This window comes from Oncorhynchus tshawytscha, linkage group LG05, assembly GCF_018296145.1.
Source record: "Oncorhynchus tshawytscha isolate Ot180627B linkage group LG05, Otsh_v2.0, whole genome shotgun sequence".
NCBI lineage: Eukaryota > Metazoa > Chordata > Actinopteri > Salmoniformes > Salmonidae > Oncorhynchus > Oncorhynchus tshawytscha.
The window spans coordinates 86,696,764-86,709,870 of record NC_056433.1 but is presented as its reverse complement, the minus strand read 5'-3'; the positions used below and the strand labels follow the sequence as shown (position 1 = coordinate 86,709,870).

Below are 13,107 nucleotides of genomic sequence, written 5' to 3'. Positions count from 1 at the left end.
AGATACAAAGAGGAAGAGAGAGAGACAGACAGAAGGGGAGAGAGATAGACAGACAGAAGGGGAGAGAGAGAGACAGACAGAAGGGGAGAGAGAGAGACAGACAGAAGGGGAGAGAGAGAGAGAGAGAGAGAGAGAGAGAGAGAGAGAGAGAGAGAGAGAAAATAAACAGAGAGGGGGAGGGAGATAGATACAAAGAGGAGAGAGAGACAGACAGAAGGGGAGAGAGAGAGAGAAAATAAACAGAGAGAGGGGAGGGAGATAGATACAAAGAGGAAGAAAGGGACAGAGGAAGAGAGAAAATAAACAGAAAAGAGTCCGATACAGACAGAAGGGGAGAGAGAGGGGGGAGAGAGAGAGAGAAAATAAACAGAGAGAGGGGAGGGAGATAGATACAAAGGGATAGAGGAAGAGAGAAAAAGAGTCCGATACAGACAGAAGGAGAGAGAGAGAGAGAGTGTGTGTTAGTACACTGTGACTCATGCTATGTCCATAACCGGGGAGAGTCTGTCTGCTACCAGACAGAGAGAATGTCTCATCCATTCATCTCCCTCACCTGTGGACGACCCAATCACCTCACTGAGAAAGGAAGCTCCATCATGCACTGAGCCAGGGATATAGCTCACACATTATAAAGCACTCACACAGTCAGTCAGTCAGTAACACCTCATGCACTGAGCCAGGGATATAGCTCACACATTATAAAGCACTCAGTCAGTCAGTCACACAGTCAGTCAGCAAGTCAGTCAGTCACACAGTCAGTCAGTCAGTCATCAGTAACATCATGCACTGAGCCAGGGATATAGCTCACACATTATAAAGCACTCACACAGTCAGTCAGTCAGTAACACCTCATGCACTGAGCCAGGGATATAGCTCACACATTATAAAGCACTCACACAGTCAGTCAGTCACACAGTCAGTCAGCAAGTCAGTCAGTCACACAGTCAGTCAGTCACACTGGTGACAGTCAGCTTGACATACCCTCTCGGTCTGGATGAGTTGGGTGACAGCCAGCTTGACATACCCTCTCGGTCACACTACTTAATCTGTGGTGCCATTCTAGGGACTACTGCCCTCTCATTACATTCCAAGTCAATTATAATACATCTGTAATCTCTCATAGTACAGGAGGAAGAGGGATGGATCATTAGAGCTACCCAATGACTTCCCAGAGGCTGGTCTCTCAGCGGGTTACTATAGTGTCCCCCACTAGGGAAGACCACTAGACAGGATCATCATACCCAATGACTTCCCAGAGGCTGGTCTCTCAGCGGGTTACTATAGTGTCCCCCACTAGGGAAGACCACCAGACAGGATCATCATACTCAATGACTTCCCAGAGGCTGGTCTCTCAGCGGGTTACTATAGTGTCCCCCACTAGGGAAGACCACCAGACAGGATCATCATACTCAATGACTTCCCAGAGGCTGGTCTCTCAGCGGGTTACTATAGTGTCCCCCACTAGGGAAGACCACCAGACAGGATCATCATACTCAATGACTTCCCAGAGGCTGGTCTCTCAGCGGGTTACTATAGTGTCCCCCACTAGGGAAGACCACCAGACAGGATCATCATACTCAATGACTTCCCAGAGGCTGGTCTCTCAGCGGGTTACTATAGTGTCCCCACTAGGGAAGACCACCAGACAGGATCATCATACCCAATGACTTCCCAGAGGCTGGTCTCTCAGCGGGTTACTATAGTGTCCCCCACTAGGGAAGACCACCAGACAGGATCATCATACCCAATGACTTCCCAGAGGCTGGTCTCTCAGCGGGTTACTATAGTGTCCCCCACTAGGGAAGACCACCAGACAGGATCATCATACCCAATGACTTCCCAGAGGCTGGTCTCTCAGCGGGTTACTATAGTGTCCCCCACTAGGGAAGACCACCAGACAGGATCATCATACCCAATGACTTCCCAGAGGCTGGTCTCTCAGCGGGTTACTATAGTGTCCCCCACAAGGGAAGACCACCAGACAGGATCATCATACCCAATGACTTCCCAGAGGCTGGTCTCTCAGCGGGTTACTATAGTGTCCCCCACTAGGGAAGACCACCAGACAGGATCATCATACTCAATGACTTCCCAGAGGCTGGTCTCTCAGCGGGTTACTATAGTGTCCCCCACTAGGGAAGACCACCAGACAGGATCATCATACTCAATGACTTCCCAGAGGCTGGTCTCTCAGCTTGTGACTATAGTGTCCCCCACTAGGGAAGACCACCAGACAGGATCATCATACTCAATGACTTCCCAGAGGCTGGTCTCTCAGCTTGTGACTATAGTGTCCCCCACTAGGGAAGACCACCAGACAGGATCAGGGTCCCTGCAGAGATTCTAAAGGTTACAACAACTTCCCAAAGGCTTCCCTTTATAGTGCACTACTTTAGACCAGGCCCTATAGGGGAGTAGTGCACTACTTTAGACCAGGGCCTATAGGGAAGACCACCAGACAGGGCCTCAGGGGGTCCCTGCAGAGATTCTAAACCAGACCCAACAAGTCCTACTTTGTCCCAAATGGCAGGCCCTATAGGGGAGTAGTGCATTACTTTAGACCAGGCCCTACAGGGTAATAGTGCACTACTTTAGACCAGGCCCTATAGGGGAGTAGTGCATTACTTTAGACCAGGCCCTATAGGGGAGTAGTGCATTACTTTAGACCAGGCCCTATAGGGGAGTAGTGCATTACTTTAGACCAGGCCCTATAGGGGAGTAGTGCACTACTTTAGACCAGGCCCTATAGGGGAGTAGTGCACTACTTTAGACCAGGGCCCATAAAAGCCATTTAGGACGCAAGGGGAGGAGTGTCACCGAAACAAATGTCAGGGCGGTCATTTAATGTGTTTTTTGGTTTGAAAGGATTTTAGCTATTGTTCCTATAAGCATTCTATCAAAACATATCCTCATTTGACCTTCATGGACCTGAAATATTAGATAAAAGCATGACACAAGAAAGCATACATCTCTATTCATCATTTGTTTGGTCTGTCATTTAAAAAGCATAAAAGCAGTTACAAATCCACTTAGTCTGGATGAAGATATTATTTATTTCACCTCTTGTTTCTTTGGTGGCCATTTTTAAAGCATAAGGCTTCTGAAACTTAATTAAATGTATGTTGTTCTCTAATTCTCGCAAAAAAACACATTTTCAGATAGACTACATATTTATCCATTGAATGGTTCTCCCATCGATTGGGTTTCCGCCTATAAATATCTGGGCATTTGGATTGACAAGATTATAAAAATATACTGATGCTCAGATTTAAAGTGGGTTCCATTTTTTTTAAAATAGATCTAGGCTCTCCCTAAAAAGCAAGAAGCCGATTGTACAGTCAACTTTTCCTGACAGTTCTTGACAATGGTGACACAATTTCCCAGAATGCAGCAGACACTACTCTTAAACGTTTTTACACCGTCTACCATAGCGCCCTTCGCTTTATCACAGGTGACAGTTTTAATACTCATCACTGCTTCCTGTATCAACAGTTTGGCTGATCCTCATTAAAGTCCTGTAGATCACTTCACTATTCCCTTTTTGTTTCCAAAGCCCTACTACACAATCTTCCCTACTTCCTGACTTCCCTACTTCCCTACTTCCTGACTTCCTGATTTACCTAACTTCAGTGTTAAAGCATAAAAACGTTTCCGAAACCCGTTCACTCCTCGGGTCTCCACCAAATTAGGTTTAACCCCCCCCTTTTTTGAATAACTTGCAAAACTCGCTGCATCTTCATTCCCTGGTGCCGACAAGGCAGTTAAGGAGTCTAATGTTGACTTTGTTAAATGAGAATTGCATCTGTTTTGATTAAACATAAACATGTATTGTAGTGTTGAAATGGTTGTTTAAAAAAAATTGTAATCTGTATTATTAGAATTTTTATTTTAATCTTTTAAATTTGTGCTATTTCCTGTCCAACGTTGAATTTGTTTAACTTGTTTACCTCAGGGCACCATTGAAAATGAGACCCTGGTCTCAATGGGGTCCCCTGGCAAGATGGTGCCGACAGACATGGCAGCTCTGCTTCTAGCTCCTAAGACATGACAGCCATGACAGCTCTGCTTTTAGCTCCTCAGACATGACAGCCATGACAGCTCTGCTTTTAGCTCCTAAGCAACTTTGCAGTATTTTGTTTTTGTGTGTGTTATTTCTTACATTATTAGCCCAGAAAGTATTTTGTGTTATTACATACAGACGGAAATAACTTTTGGATATCAGAGCGACGCATTAAGACCAGGAATACGACTTTCCTGAATTGTATCCTTTGTTCGTACCCCCACAGGGCAGTTGAACTTATCCCAGAGGCTGCTCCAAGACGCCACCGCGGAGAAGAGGTATTCAGAGTGGACTACTAGTCCGACTCAGGAGGTGTGCACACCGTCCAGCGCTTCCGAGTATATTACTCGCTACTGCTCAGTCTCTGGACAATAAAGTAGACGAGCTCAGGGCGAGGATCTCCTTCCAGAGAGACATCAGGGACTGTAACATACTCTGTTTCATGGAATCATGGCTCTTTCCGGATATACTGTCCCTGTCCATACAGCCAGTTGCGCAGACAGGAATAAAGAACTCTCCGGGAAGAAGAAAGGCGGAGGTGTATGTCTTATGATTAACTACTCATGGTGTGATTGTGGTATCATACAGAAACTCAAGTCCTTTTGTTCACCCGACCTAGAATACCTCACAATCAAAAGCCCATCGAGATAATTATTTTCGGTTGTAGTCACAGTCATGTATATTCCCCCTCAAGGCGATATCACGACGACCCTCAAGGAACTACACTGAACTTTGTGCAAACTGGAAATCACAAATCCTGAGGCCGCATTTATTGTAGTTGGGGATTTCAACAAAAAAAAATTGAGGAAAACACTACCAAAGTTTTATCAACACATTGACTGTAGTATTCGTGCTGCTAAAACGCTTGACCGACAGTTAATCCAACTTCCCGGGATGCCTTCAAGGCCATCCCCCGCCCTCCCTTCAGCAAATCAGGTCAATACTCCATTTTGCTCGTCTTTTCCTATAGGTAGAAACTCAAACAGGAAGTACTCGTGCTAAGGTCTATTCAACACTGATCTGACCAATCACAATCCATGCTTCAAGAATTTCTTGATTACGCGGACAGGGATATGTTCCCGGTTGCCTCTGAGAATAACATTGACATGTATAATGACACGGTGACTGAGTTCATCAGGATAGGGGATGTTGTTTCCCACTGACTATTAAAACTTACCGAGACGAGAAACAGTGGATCTCTGGCAGCATTCAAGCAAAACTAAAAGTGCAAATACACCAAATTTAACCATGGCAAGGTGACTGGGAATATGGGTGAATACAAACAGTGCAGTTATTACTTCCATAAGGCAATCAAACAGACAAAACGTCAGTACAGAGACAAAGTGGAGTCACAATTCAACAGCTCAGACACGAGACGTATGTGGCAGAGTCTACAGACAATCACTGATTACAAAGAGGAAACCAACCACGTCGCGGACACCAACGTCTTGCTCCCAGACAAGCTAAACACCTTCATCGCCCGCTTTGAAGATAACACAGTACTACCGACGCGGCCCGCTACCAAGAAATGTGGGCTATCGTTCTCCATGACAGACGTGAGTAAGACATTTAAACGTGTTAACCCTCGCAAGGCTGCCGGCCCAGTCGGCATCCCTAGCCGCATCCTCAGAACATGCGCATACCAGCTGGCTGGAGTGTTTATGGACATATTCAATCTCTCCCTATCCCAGTCTGCTTTCCCCACATGCTTCAAGATGTTCACCATTGTTCCTGTACCCAAGAAAGCAATTTGACTAAATGACTATCGCCGTAGCACTCACTTCTGTCATCATGAAGTGCTTTGAGAGACTAGTCAAGAATCATATCACCTCTACTTTACCTGACACCCTAGACCCACTTCAATTTGCTTACCGTCCCAATAGGTCCACAGATGATTCAATCGCCATCACACTGCACACTGCCCTATCCCATCTGGACAAGAGGAATACCTACATCAGAATGCTGTTCATTGACTATAGCTCAGCCTTCAACACCATAGTACCCTCCAAGCTCATCATTAAGCTCGGGGCCCTGGGTCTGAACCCCGCCCTGTGAAACTCGGTCCTGAACTTCCTGATGGGCTGCCCCCAGGTGGTGAAGGTAGGAAACAACACCTCCACTTCGCTGATCCTCAATACAGGGGCCACACAAGGGTGCGTGCTCAGCCCCCTCCTGTACTCCCTGTTCACCCATGACTGCGTGGCCACACAAGCCTCCAACTCAATCAATCAATCAATCAAATGTATTTATAAAGCCCTTCTTACATCCGCTGATGTCACAATGTGCTGTACAGAAACCCAGCCTAAACTCCACACAGCAAGCAATGCAGGTGTAGAAGCACAGTGGCTAGGAAAAACTACATAGAAAGGCCGGAACCTAGGAAGAAACCTAGAGAGGAACCAGGTTATGAGGGGTGGCCAGTCCTCTTCTGGCTGTGTGGAGGGTGGAGATTATAACAGAACATGGCCAAGATGTTCAAACATTCATAGATGTCCAGCAGGGTCAAATAATAATAATCACAGTGGTTGTAGAGGGTGTAACAGGTCAGCACCTCAAGAGTAAATGTCCAACTCAATCACCAAGTTTGCAGATGACACAACAGTTGTAGGCCTGATGACCAATAATGACGAGACAGCCTATAGGGAGGATCACCTCCTCCCTGGCAGAGTGGTGCCAGGAAAATAACCTCTCACTCAATGTCAACAAAAACAAAGGAGTGGATTTTAGGAAACAGCAGAGAGAACACTCCCATATCCACATCGACGGGACCGCAGTGGAGAAGGTCAAAAGCTTCAAGTTCCTCTGCGTACATTTCACCGACGCTCTGACGCTCTGAAATGGTCCACCCACACAGACAGTGTGATGAAGAGGATGTAACAGCGCCTCTTCAACCTAAGGAGGCATGATGAAACTCGGCTTGGCACCTAAGACCCTCACAAACTTTTACAGATGCACAATTGAGAGCATCCTGTCGGGCTGTATCACCACCTGGTACGGCAACTGAACTGACCACAAAGGCAGGGCTCTACAGAGGGTGGTGCGGTCTGCTCAACGCATCACCGGGGTTACACTGCCTGCCCTCCAGGATACCAACAGCACCCGATGTCACAGGAAGGCCAAAAGGACCATCAAGGACATCAACCACCCGAGCCACGGCCTGTTCACCCCGCTATCATCCAGAAGGCGAGGTCTGTACAGGTGCATCAAAGCTTAGACCTAGAGACTGAAAAACATCTTCTATCTCAAGGCCATCAGACTGTTAAATAGCCATCACTAACCGGCTACCATCCGGTTACTCAACCCTGCACCTTAGAGGCTGCTGCCCTATATACATAAACATGGAATCACTGGTCACTCTAATAATGGAACACTGGCCACTCTAATAATGGAACCCTGGCCACTCTAATAATGGAACACTGGCCACTCTAATAATGGAACACTGGCCACTCTAATAATGGAACACTGGCCACTCTAATAATAGAACACTGGCCACTCTAATAATGGAACACTGGTCACTCTAATAATGGAACACTGGCCACTCTAATAATGGAACACTGGCCACTCTAATAATGGAACACTGGCCACTTTAATAATGTTTACAAACTGCTTTACTCATCTCATATGTATGTACTGTATTCTACTGTATTCTAGTCAATGCCACTCCGACATTAATCTTACTAATATATATATACTTTCCCCTTTAGATTTGTGTATTGTTGTGAATGGTTAGACACTACTGCACTGTTGAAGCTAGGAACACAAGCATTTTGCTACACCAGCAATAACATCTGCTAAATATGTGTATGTGACAAATAACATTTGATTTGGAAAAACAAACAAAGCATCCATTATAAAGTAATCTGGTGATCCAAAACCTTGTCAGCCTCCATTTATCTGAGGCGTTATCTGAGGCGTTATTGGTCAATTCCTTCTTGAAGCCACCTGAGACTGTGTCTATTTCCCAAATTATACCCTATTCTCTACATAGTGCACCTACGGCTCCTGGTCAAAACTAGTGCACTGTAAAGGGACGAGTGTACCATTTGAGACTAGGGGCAGCATAACGTTACCCAGTAACACACTCATTGCTATTCCCTGCGCCCTGTTCCCTGGTGGCAAACAGCACAGGCAAACCCAAGGCCTGGCTGCTTTTATTCTGGATGATTAAACACAGGGGGCTGGACATGAATATATGGACCAGGGAGAGGCAGCCAGGGAGAGACAGCCATTAGACCAGGGAGAGACAGCCATTAGACCAGGGAGAGACAGCCATTAGACCAGGGAGAGACATTAGACCAGGGAGAGACAGGCAGCCAGGGAGAGGCAGCCATTAGACCAGGGAGAGGCAGCCAGGGAGAGGCAGCCAGGGAGAGGCAGCAGGGAGAGGCAGCCATTAGACCAGGGAGAGACAGCCATTAGACCAGGGAGAGACAGCCATTAGACCAGGGAGGAGAGAGAGCCATTAGACCAGGGAGAGGCAGCCATTAGACCAGGGAGAGACAGCCATTAGACCAGGGAGAGGCAGCCATTAGACCAGGGGAGAGGCAGCCATTAGACCAGGGAGAGCAGCCATTAGACCAGGGAGGGAGAGACAGCCATTAGACCAGGGAGAGCAGCCAGGGAGAGACAGCCATTAGACCCAGGGAGAGACAGCCATTAGACCAGGGAGAGACAGCCATTAGACCAGGGAGAGACAGCCATTAGACCAGGGAGAGACAGCCATTAGACCAGGGAGAGACAGCCATTAGACCAGGGAGAGCAGCCATTAGACCAGGGAGAGACAGCCATTAGACCAGGGAGAGACAGCCATTAGACCAGGGAGAGGCAGCCATTAGACCAGGGAGAGAGCCATTAGCCAGGGAGAGACAGCCATTAGACCAGGGAGAGACAGCCATTAGACCAGGGGAGACCAGGGAGGGAGGCAGCCATTAGACCAGGGAGAGACAGCCATTAGACCAGGGAGAGGCAGCCATTAGACCAGGGAGAGACAGCCATTAGACCAGGGAGAGACAGCCATTAGACCAGGGAGAGGCAGCCATTAGACCAGGGAGAGACAGCCATTAGACCAGGGAGAGCAGCCATTAGACCAGGGAGAGGCAGCCATTAGACCAGGGAGAGGCAGCCATTAGACCAGGGAGAGACAGCCATTAGACCAGGGAGAGACAGCCATTAGCCATTAGACCAGGGAGAGGCAGCCATTAGACCAGGGAGAGGCAGCCATTAGACCAGGCCATTAGAGGGAGAGCAGCCATTAGACCAGGGAGAGAGCCAGCCATTAGACCAGGGAGAGACAGCCATTAGACCAGGGAGAGACAGCCATTAGACCAGGGAGAGACAGCCATTAGACCAGGGAGAGACAGCCATTAGACCAGGGAGAGACAGCCATTAGACCAGACAGCCATTAGACCAGGGAGAGACAGCCATTAGACCAGGGAGAGACAGCCAGACCAGGGAGAGACAGCCATTAGACCAGGGAGCAGCCATTAGACCAGGGAGAGACAGCCATAGACCAGGGAGAGGCAGCCATTAGACCAGGGAGGGAGGCAGCCATTAGACCAGGGGGAGAGGCAGCCATTAGAGCCAGACCAGGGAGAGACAGCCATTAGACCAGGGAGAGACAGCCATTAGACCAGGGAGAGACAGCCATTAGACCAGGGAGAGACAGCCATTAGACCAGGGAGAGACAGCCATTAGACCAGGGGAGAGACAGCCATTAGACCAGGGAGAGGCAGCCATTAGACCAGGGAGAGACAGCCATTAGACCAGGGAGAGACAGCCATTAGACCAGGGAGAGCCATTAGACCAGACAGCCATTAGACCAGGGAGAGACAGCCATTAGACCAGGGAGAGACAGCCATTAGACCAGGGAGAGACAGCCATTAGACCAGGGAGAGACAGCCATTAGACCAGGGAGAGACAGCCATTAGACCAGCCATTAGACCAGGGAGAGCAGCCATTAGACCAGGGAGACCAGGGAGAGGACCAGGGAGAGACAGCCATTAGACCAGGGAGAGACAGCCATTAGACCAGGGAGAGACAGCCATTAGACCAGGGAGAGACAGCCATTAGACCAGGGAGGACAGCCATTAGACCAGGGAGAGACAGCCATTAGACCAGGGAGAGACAGCCATTAGACCAGGGAGAGCCATTAGACCAGGGAGAGACAGCCATTAGACCAGGGAGAGGCAGCCATTAGACCAGGGAGAGACAGCCATTAGACCAGGGAGAGGGCCATTAGACCAGGGAGGCAGCCATTAGACCAGGGAGAGGCAGCCATTAGACCAGGGAGAGACAGCCATTAGACCAGGAGAGACAGCCAGGGAGAGACAGCCATTAGACCAGGGAGAGCCATTAGACCAGGGAGACCAGGGAGAGACAGCCAGCCATTAGACCAGGGAGAGACAGCCATTAGACCAGGGAGAGACAGCCATTAGACCAGGGAGAGGCAGCCATTAGACCAGGGAGAGAAGCCAGGGAGAGGCCAGCCATTAGACCAGGGAGAGACAGCCATTAGACCAGGGAGAGGCAGCCATTAGACCAGGGAGAGACAGCCATTAGACCAGGGAGAGACAGCCATTAGACCAGGGAGGGAGAGACAGCCATTAGACCAGGGAGAGACAGCCATTAGACCAGGGAGAGACAGCCATTAGACCAGGGAGAGGCAGCCATTAGACCAGGGAGAGGCAGCCATTAGACCAGGGAGAGGCAGCCATTAGACCAGGGAGAGAGAGCCATTAGACCAGGGAGAGGCAGCCATTAGACCAGAGGCAGCCATTGTCTCTCTCTCTCAATTCAATTCAAGGGGCTTTATTGGCATGGGAAACATATGTTAACATTGCCAAAGCAAGAGCCCCTTGCCTTGGTATGAAGAGTATGTGTTTACATTGGTCTGGCCTGCTATGCCATGGCCAAGCAGGCAGTGTTAACACAACAGTGTCTAGAAACAGGATTATGTGTCTTTGTGTTTTATCAGTTGTGGTCATCTGTTCTGTACAGTGGTCCTGAAGTAAAGCAGAAGAATGGGCCTGGTGACAAGCATTGAAAGGCGTGGCCTTTTTGGTGGCTTTCTTTTGCAAGTTACTATGAATGAACAGATTTATATCCTAAAACATGTCAATACTAAACGTTATATTAAGGGACATTCATTGATAAGAAATATTGTACCTTCAGAAAGTATTCAACCCCTTTGACTTATTCAACATTTTGTTGTTGTGTTACAGCCTAAATTCAAAATGTATACAAAAAATATTCTCACCCGTCTACACACAATAATAATGACAAAGTGAAAATATGTTTTTTAAATGTTTGCACATTTTTTGAAAAATGAAATACAGAAATATGTTATTTACAAAAGTATTCACAACATTCAATACATGTTAGAATCACATTTGGCAGTGATTACAGCTATGAGTCTTTCTGGACCAGTCTCTAAGAGCTGAGTCTTTCTGGGCCAGTCTCTAAGAGCTGAGTCTCTCTGGGCCAGTCTCTAAGAGCTGTGATTCTTTCTGGGAACATCTCTGAGAGCTGTGAGTTTTTCTGGGTAAGTCTCTAAGAGCTGTGAGTTTTTCTGGGTCAGTCTCTAAGAGCTGTGAGTCTTTCTGGGTAACTCTCTAAGAGCTTTGATTCTTTATAGGTAAGCCTCTAAGAGCTGTGTGTCTTTCTGGGTAAGCCTCTAAGAGCTGTGAGTCTTTATAGGTAAGCCTCTAAGAGCTGTGTGTCACACCCTGGTCGAATATTTTGTGTTTATCTTCATTTATTTGGTCAGGCCAGGGTGTGGCATGGGTTTTTGTATGTGGTGTGTATGTATTGGGATTGTGGCTTAGTGGGGTGTTCTAGTTAAGTCTATGGCTGTCTGAAGTGGTTCTCAATCAGAGGCAGGTGTTTATCGTTGTCTCTGATTGGGAACCATATTTAGGCAGCCATATTCTTTGAGTGTTTTGTGGGTGATTGTCCTTAGTGTCCTTGTTCCTGTCTCAGTGTTAGTTTACACCAGTAGAGGCTGTTTCGGTTTTCGTTACGTTCTTTGTTTTGTAGTGTTTATAATTGATTCGTGTTTTACGTTGTTCATTAAACATGGATCGCAATCTACACGCTGCATTTTGGTCCGACTCTCCTTCACACCTAGAAAACCGTTACACTGTGAGTCTTTCTGGTTAGGTCTCTAAGAGCTGTGAGTCTTTCTGGTTAAGTCTCTAAGAGCTGTGAGTCTTTATGGGTAAGCCTCTAAGAGCTGTGAGTCTTTCTGGTTAGGTCTCTAAGAGCTGTGAGTCTTTCTGGTTAGGTCTCTAAGAGCTGTGAGTCTTTCTGGTTAGGTCTCTAAGAGCTGTGAGTCTTTCTGGTTAAGTCTCTAAGAGCTGTGAGTCTTTATGGGTAAGCCTCTAAGAGCTGTGAGTCTTTCTGGGTAAGTATCTAAGAGCTGTGAGTTTTTCTGGGTAAGCCTCTAAGAGCTGTGAGTCTTTCTGGGTAAGCCTCTAAGAGCTGTGAGTCTTTCTGGGTAAGTCTCTAAGAGCTGTGAGTCTTTCTGGGTAAGTCTCTAAGAGCTGTGAGTCTTTCTGGGTAAGTATCTAAGAGCTGTGAGTTTTTCTGGGTAAGCCTCTAAGAGCTGTGAGTCTTTCTGGGTGAGTCTCTAAGAGCTGTGAGTCTTTCTGGGTGAGTCTCTAAGAGCTGTGAGTCTTTCTGGGTAAGCCTCTAAGAGCTGTGAGTCTTTCTGGGTAAGCCTCTAAAAGCTTTACACATTATTATTTTAAATTCGTCAATCTCTGTCAAGTTTATTGTTTATCATTGCTAGACAGACATTTTCAAGTCTTGCCATAGATTTTCAAGGGGATTTACACTGAACAAAAATATTAACACATCATCAAATATTTGACTGAGTTACATTTCATATAAAGAAAGTCAGTCAATTTAAATACATTCATTAGCTGCTAATCTATGGGTTTCACTTGACTGGGAATACAGATATGCATCTGTTGTCACAGATGCCTTAAAAAAAAGGTAGGGGGGCGTGGATCAGAAAACCAGTCAGTATCTGGTGTGACCACCATTTG

General features: G+C 47.2%; 1 protein-coding gene across 1 annotated transcript in view; it reads right to left on the bottom strand.

Annotated features, from left to right (window-relative positions):
- Positions 1-13,107, bottom strand: part of LOC121846564 (ras-related protein Rab-6B) — a 205,315-nt gene that overhangs the window by 43,665 nt on the left and 148,543 nt on the right. The window lies entirely within an intron of this gene.